Raw genomic sequence first — 8,553 nt, 5'->3', positions numbered from 1 at the left:
TCTCAGGTTGAACGGAAATCCTGGCACAAAGAGCGATCCTCCAGGGGACCTTGACTTTCCAGAGCGGTATCAGCTTCAGGTCATCACAGCGACGCCCCTGGGTCTGTCTGCAACCTTGAAGGATGCATATTAAGCCTATGTTGTAAACCTTGTCTGATGTTAAGGTGAAGTGAAAAGGAAACGGACACAGCTGTTCTGGAAAGCAAAATACTTGGGTGGAGTGTTAAAAGCCTCAAAGAAAATAATAGTTGGCAGGTCAAATGGCCATGAAGTTGGAAGTCAAATACAAAATTCAGCTGAAGTGATGTTAGAAATATGACAAGCAAAACAATCCATGAAGATAAGAGACCCAGCATCGTTTCTTTTCTTCAAATGACAGCTACTCCGAAGTTTCCTTTGGCAGATACCTGAATTTTACTCCAGATTCCTAAGAGTTTTACTAGGGGTTCATATTTCAAAATATATGTTCCATTTGGCACTAATGTATATATTTTATGTATGAATTTATTGAAAAATATTAAATGTTACTGGCCTACTTAGATAAAGTTATTTTATAAATATTTATGCATAGCTTTCATTGCACATAGTATTTTTATAAGTACAAATAATATGTATATATATTTATTAAATACCACATGAAAAATTCCTTTCGCACACACATTCTTTTTTTTTTTTTTTCCCGGTACGCGGGCCTCTCACTGTTGTGGCCTCTCCCGTTGCGGAGCACAGGCTCCAGACACGCAGGATCAGCGGCCATGGCTCACAGGCCCGGTCGCTTCGTGGCATGTGGGATCTTCCCGGACTGGGACACGAACCCGTGTCCCCTGCATCGGCAGGCGGACTCTCAACCACTGCGCCACCAGGCAAGCCCCGCACACACATTCTTTACACGTGTGTCTTGCATGTAAAAAATTTTTTTTCATTTGCTGTGTCATTAGATGCTGTTAAAAACACTTTATTTCCACATGACTAAGTAACTTGTTTTACAGCTTATGCAAATATAGAGTGGAAAGTTTTTTGAGGTAGCAATTTTATTCCCAAACCCCATTTTCACTTTTCTACACCGTTCCTTAACTTCTAGAGACCTTCCCTCTCTGCCCTTTCTTTATGAGACTTCACTTCTGGGCTCTAAACAGTTTATCTGGAACCTACCCCTTCAAGGGCCTAGTGGTGGTGATTTGATTTATCCTGGCTTCTTTGATGTTCCACATTATTTATTTGCACTGGACATCTTGGTACTGAACATTTCCAGTGAGGGAGAATGCCCTTATATAGTGGATTATCCTTCCAAACGAGGCATTTCCTGTACCATGATGTCTTTTGGGTTTGGTGGATTTTTATTTCAATATGGAAGAGAGAGAAAAACTTTGCTTTAGGAAGATTTTAGGAGTTCTGAGATTCTGCTCCGGGTTACAGAAAAGTTCAGCACCTTGAAAAACAGGTGGTTACCTTAGAAAACTAAGTGAGACTAAGAAAGTGAACACAGAGAATCTATTTTAATTAGTTTCAATTAGTGTACTTATATCTGTAGAGCAAGCATCTGTCAGGTCCAACGATGGGCTATTTTTCTAGTCCCTGCTGTGGGAGAAGAGCCAAGAAGTATTAGCAGAAACCTGCAATCTACTTAGGAGGTAGGGAGCAACAAGCCAGTGTATGCAGACAAGTGCAGAATAAAATATTCTAGCCTTTTGCCATTAAGTATGGTCCTGGGACCAGCAGCACCAAACCTCACTCCAGAGCTACTGAACTGGAATCTTCATTTTAATGAAATGTAGATGGTTCATGTGCACATTTGATGTGTGAGAAGCACTGGTCAAAAGGAGTGGATCTCAATCTTTTAAGTCACAGACTCATTTTAAAATCTCATGGGACTTATGAACACGCTTGTGAAAACACGCATGGAGGATTACACAAACTCTTTCGCATTCAATTTCAGGGTTCCCCTGAACACCAATCTATTGATGGCGAGGAAGTCCTAAGTAAAACCTCCGGTCACAGTGTCAGAAGAGCTGCTGAGTGTCACCCAGAAGAGTTAGGGAAGGATTCTTACAGGAGGCAGAGCTTAAATTAAGTTTTGAAATATGGGAGAGACTGAACAGGGAGAGGAGTCAAGAAGGGTGTTTCAAGGGGGAGAAATGCATGGGTAAATTGGTCCAGAAGAGAAAACAACAGATACCAATTTTTATACGGAGTAAGATGAAGCTTAATGAGGAGATTGTAGATTGATAGCACAGTCTCCTTGCAATTCATTATCACTGTTTGGACCTCCAAAAAATGAAACTGGACTGTGGGTTCAGTGGTTCTTCCACTTTGGGGGCAACCAGGAACCCTCTGACATATGGTTCTATGAAAGACCTCATTTCCAATGACCAGCTCTCCCTCTCACTCACTCTGCCCTGGCCACATGGCCTCCAGGCTTTTCCAGGAACTCCAGGAGTGCCTGGGGCACTCCGTATGCCTGGGTACTTCTTCCCCCAAAACCAAAAGGATCCCTTAAGGTCTTTATTCAAATGAGACTTCAGAGGAGAGGCTATTCCTCTGGAATAGCAGCACCACCCACATTCCCTTTCCCTGCTTAAAGCAGGAAGAATTTCTTCATTACCTGACATTATGTTATATTTACTTATAGATTCATTTATGGTCTGCTTCCTCTAATTTGTGGACTTTCTTTGCTGTTGTATCTTGCATACCCAAAGTGGGGGCTGGCACATAGTAGGTACTCAATAAATACATATTGAATAAGTGACCCTTGACTACAACCAGTGATGAATGTAAAAGCCATGTTCACAAACTCCATAGCTCCAGAAATAGTAACATATTAAACATTCCTGAAATATACATATGCTGAGACTGAATTTTCAACCACTTTTCTTTAGTCTAGCTGAACAAGAAATACTAAACACATGGAACATTTTAAGTCCTGAAATTCAAACATTTAAAAGTAAGGTTTACAAAAAATGTCTTATAGTTCATGTACAATGCATAACTATTTCTCTTGTAGCAAAGCTGAAACACACTGGTGTGTACTCAGCTGGGGTTTTCCTCCAAAATGCCACATTCAGACTGAATTCTTGTGTGTATGTTCTCGATTATCCCCCCTCCCTGCCCCGCCAAGTTAGATTTAAGGAAAAATGTAAGAGAAACTGGAAGTTTAGAACATTTTGAACAAGAATGTCCTTATAGCTGGAGGATTCCCCTCCTTGCTACCCAAATAGAATTGCACCAGTCCTGGGAATAAAGTTAACCTGTGCTAATGAATTTGGCTGAACAGTTGCCAAAAGCTGAGGAATTTTCTAACCAGTGATTTCCCTGTAAATAAAGAACGTCAGGTCACATCTCGGTTAGGAGATTTCACTTTCGCCTAATCAAATGCAGCAGGAAATAGTATATATGAGATGGTGTGAGCATGCAGACTACAGGCCTAGCATACAGTTCTGAGCAGGTTAGACAGTGAACTACCAAATCCTAGGAGGACTCTTGGCATTTGAATTGGCTTTTGAACTCAGGCAGCACCAATTTTACTTGGGGGTAAGGCCTTCAAATATAGCTGCATACTTGGACTTGATTTTTGACTGGAAACCAGTGACTAATAAAAAACATTACCTAATATCAATATTTAAATAGCCTTCCAGGCTTAAAAACCCTTTGACATTCATCTCATTCTTCCTCATCTTAGGTTGTTTGTCCATGTTGGGTAGGTGAGGCCCTTAGGATTGATTTACAGTTTGTCTCTTTCCAGAAGGGATTTAAGGCAACTTAAAAGCCTTTTGTGTATAGTGAGGAGTCATTCCTATTATATTCTTTGTGATGTGCTCTTTCTCCAGAGAGCTGTATGTCTCCCTCCTTAGATTCTTTCAAGTCTTTGCTTAAATGTTAGCTCCCCAGAGGCTTTGAACACGTCCTATACGTCAGCCTTTCACCTCCACACATTCTGCATCTGCAGATTCAACTAACTATGGATTGAAAATATTCCCCCCCCAAAAAAATTCCAGAAAGTTCCAAAAACCAAAACTTGAATTTGCCACACACTGGCAACTATTTACATAGCATTTATATTGTATTAGGTATAACAAGTAATCCAGAGATGATTTAAAGTATACAGGAGGATGTATGTAGGTTATATGCAAATACTATGCTATTTTATATAAGGAACTTGAGCGTCCTGGGATTTTGTTATCTTTAGGTCATCCTGGAACCAATACCTAGGACTGACTGTGTAAAATTTCACTCATGGTCCTTCTTATCTCTTTACCCCCCTTTATTCATAGCACTTATCATTCAACAGATTGTATATTTATTTGTTTATTTTCTCCTCTACCCCACATCACTAGAATGTAAGCTCTATGAGGGCAAAAACTTTGTTTTATTCACAGCTGCATCCCAACAACTTGATCAGTGCTTGGCACATAGTAGGGACTTAATGAATATTTGTCAAGTGAGTAAATGAACATGTTCTCAGAGCTTAGTACAGATACCTGGCACATGATAAATATTTTTGAATCAAAGAATGCTTTATTGAATGAACTAGAGCAAGGTGTGTGATTCATTCAAGGTCATGCAGACAGTGAAAACTTGGTTTGTATAGATTTCAATCCCTGCTAATTCTTTCTCTGATGCGTCTTCATTTGTATACCTGGTATCAAATCCAGACTGTTGCATTGTCAAAGTTTCTTTATTCATCCAATTTGGTACCTGCCAAAAAGAACATTATAGAACTATGACAGGGATTATAAGATGAGCAGGAAGTAAAATTTTGTCTGTTAATGTTCTGGGCTAGTGAGAAACAAATTGAAAAAAGAGAGGGGAAGAGAGAGGTCTGCAATGACACCCCCATTTCTCCTGCTCTCCTACATGCATTTATGCACTTACATGGAAGGACAGGTACCCATATACCTCCCCCCAACACAGGCACCAAACATACTCCTACCCTGCAGGTACATAATGCCTTCAGCATCTCTGCCTTTCTTGTGTCACCTTTCTTGTTTTACCCAGTGTCAGAAGTTCCTGTGCACAAAGGACAGACCATCTTCTGATGGGCTTATTGCAGGTCGCTTAATTTGGACTGGCACACAGAAAACCAGGAAATGTGCAGTGGGGGACATCCAGGACAGTCTTTACATTTACTTCACAGAGAACATTTTATAGGGATGTTTGAAAACCACATCTGACAATAATCTCCTGCTAGGGTCCCAAGGTCAGTTAGGCTCAGGCTCAGCCCCCTTTGCTGCAGCTCACTCTGCTGATGGACCAGACTCATCAGCACGCCTCTCCCACCTGGCATTGTGGATGCTCTGAAGCCCACTTGCTAGCCTTTGTCCTCAGCGCTGTAGAAGCAATGGTTGTGGTAGTTTCCTCAAGGAGGATAATAGATAGCTAGACGTGTGCCCGTGAGAGTGCTTTGAGCTGCCTGACTGCTGACTGAACTGGAGAAGGAGGGGAGGGGAGCCATTTCACACATTCAACGTGAATTTATTGGGGGCCCACACGGTGCCAAGGAATTGGGCCAGTAATGCTGGCACTGCTCTTGCACTGACCTATGTTTCTGTCATCTTTCCAAACCTACTTGACTCAATATGAAAGCTGTGTTCCAGAGGCCTTCATCTTAACCTTCCAGGGACATCTAGATGCTCCTGGCTGTGGTCCAGTCACTTGTCTGAGCAGAAGGACATGTTATGCAAATTAGGCACCCACACAAGAATCAGCACATGGTAACCCTATGTTTTGTACCTAAGCCCAGAAATGCTGTGAGATTTATCAAGTGAACACTGAATGCTGAGCTTTTTCAAAGGTAGCTGTCTCCTTTGTGGCCCTATATTAAAATCTCTGTTCCTAGAGTGGTCTAAGACTCCTTTTTGGTTTGTAAAGTCCTATCTTTAAATTGTTTCTAGTTGTGGATCTGTCTAGAAAGCAAAGATAAGAATTGTGCGCATTCATTCCATTATGCTGTAACTCTCAGGACCTGCTGCATAAATCTGCTTGATAGTGAATGCGACCTAACATTCTTATTGTTATGCAACATATACATGTTGAACACCGGAGTATAAGGCGCTGTGACAGGTACTCTAAAGGATGCAAAGAAGAATTATGCTGCCTACACTTGGGCAGTTTATAATTTGTTGAGGTGATAAAACAAGCATACAAGTAACTATAATCCAAGACACTATGTGATAAATGTCATCAGCTCCATGATATTTTACAAATGCCAAATAGGGACACATGTTCTGACATGTTATCTGACAATGGGACAACATGTATCTAAATTGAGACCATCTGGATTATCTAGGATGGATACTGCTATTTCACTGTACATTAGTGGTTTTAAAGGTTTTTCCTTTTTAAATGGAATTGTAAGAAGGACCTTGGTATATGTTATAGGCAAAAGTGCAGCTGTTCTGGTTGACCTGTAGTGGGGAGCCCTTCCCCTCCTAGCCCTCTACCCTTTCACTAAGGAGTTTCCTGAAACTTCCTTCTGACTCTCATGGGCTCCAAGAAACACAGTTGAAACTATGGCAAGATGATGAGTAAGTGGAGAGATTGCTTCCAGTTGGAGTGATCAGGGTGGCCTGATGGAGGAGGTGGCATTTGAAGTTAGTCTTAGTATAGGGTGATCGTTGGACTTTGCATTGTACAGGGCTGAAGCATGTGGTCTAAGTGTACCTACACTAGGCACAGATCTTCACAACCTGGTAAATGGCCTCCATAGAGGGTGTCAGGGAGGATCCAGCACTTGGTGCCCTCCCAGTCACGTGGACTTCTCCCCCCACATTGCTGAATTTCGTGGTGGTGAAGGATCTGAGGTTCATCTCCAGCCTCCTCTGACCTTCTCTCCCTTGCCCCTCCTCCTCCTCCTCTCTGTCCCACTATAAGGAACTTTCTGCTGTCCCTGTGTCTGCTCAAAGGCCCAGCTTCTCTGGATATTTGTCCTTTGCCAGCAGCTACACTTACAGTGGATTCTAACATTTATTTCTTTAGCATTAGACCCCAGAAGCAGACACCCAGGTCACGGCAACAATGAGTGAACACTACTATCCTCAGAGAATGCTGTGCTTTCTTCCAAGGAGGCCAGGCTTGGGAGGGAGGACCCACTCAGGAGCCATAGAACCAGTGAACTAGAACTCTGGTCCTTTAGCATAGCTAATTCTGGCTAATCAAGGTTTTACAGCACCTTGGAGTATAGTTAACATTGATTGGGAAGTGGGCTGCCTACTCTGAGGTTCATGCTGTCTTGCAATACCCAAATGTTAGGATTTTATTTTATTTATTTATTTTTTGCGGTACTTGGGCCTCTCACTGTTGTGGCCTCTCCCATTGCGGAGCACAGGCTCCGGACGTGCAGGCTCAGCGGCCATGGCTCACGCACCCAGCCTCTCCGCGAAATGTGGGATATTCCCGAACCGGGGCACGAACCCATGTCCCCTGCATCGGCAGGCGGACTCTCAACCACTGCGCCACCAGGGAAGTCCAAATATTAGGATTTTAGATGGAGGAATGAGCAAATCTCAGACACTATTCTCTTCCTTAATTGCTTTGTTATCCCTTGTCAGGCTAAAGACCTAGTTAGCTATAAAAGAAAACAGGGTTTCCACAGAAAGATGAAAGTCATACCCAGACTTACAGATGTGTGAGGGCTGTGCAGAAAATTCAATTTGATTAAAAAATATATTTGTTGAGGTTTTTTCTTTATTGTTTAAAGCAGTCTTAGGTTCACAGCAAAATCACGTAGAAAGTGCATAGAGCTTCCATATACCTTCTGCTCCCACACTCATACAGCCTCCCCCCGTATCAACATCCTGCAGCAGAGTAGTACATTTATTACAGTCAATGAACCTGAATTGACACATCTTTATCAGCAGTCCACAGTTTGTGTTAGAGTTCACTCTTGGTGTTGTACATTCTGTGGGTATGGACAAATATACAATGACCTGAATCCACTATTATAGTATCATACAGAATAGTTTTACTGCCTTAAAAATCAGCTGTACTTCACCTATTCATCCATCCCTTCCCCCTTATTCCTGGCAACAACTGATCTTTTTACTCTCTCCATAGTTTTGCCTTTTCCAGAATGTTATATAGTTGGAATTGTACAGTATGTAGCCTTTTCAGATTAGCTTCTTTCACTTAGTAATATACATTTCAGTTTTCTCCATGTCTTTTCATGGCTTGATAGCTCATGTCCTTTTAGCACTAAATAACATTCCATTGTCTGGATGTACCACAGTTTATCAGTTCTCCTACTGAATATTTGTTGAGTTTTTACTCTGAATACAGCATTAAACTATATGCAATTGGGGGATATAATAACATAAGACATAGTTTATAAAACAAGACATCGTTCTGTTGTTCAAGGAGCTTACACTCCACTAGGGACTTTTGTTAAGGGGTGGACTGGAGCAAAGTTGTTACAAGGAAGGAGAGGCTCCAACTGGTTAAATTCCAGGCTTCGTGAAAACACATGAGGAGGGATGAGAAGAATGGGTAGGATTCCAGCGTTGTTATGGGCTGAGTCGTGTCACCTCGAAATCCGTACCTTGAAGTCCTAATCCCCAACAC

General features: G+C 41.8%; 1 protein-coding gene across 1 annotated transcript in view; it reads left to right on the top strand.

The window, feature by feature from the left end:
- The window catches only part of LOC307196044 (uncharacterized protein), a gene marked incomplete at its 3' end in the record, with an annotated part of 305,233 nt that overhangs the window by 208,825 nt on the left and 87,855 nt on the right, over positions 1–8,553 (top strand). The gene's annotated exons all lie outside the window — the stretch shown is intronic.

This window comes from Stenella coeruleoalba, assembly GCF_951394435.1.
Source record: "Stenella coeruleoalba genome assembly, chromosome: 13".
NCBI lineage: Eukaryota > Metazoa > Chordata > Mammalia > Artiodactyla > Delphinidae > Stenella > Stenella coeruleoalba.
The sequence above is the reverse complement of the archived record's forward strand: the minus strand, read 5'-3'. Positions and strand labels throughout refer to the sequence as shown.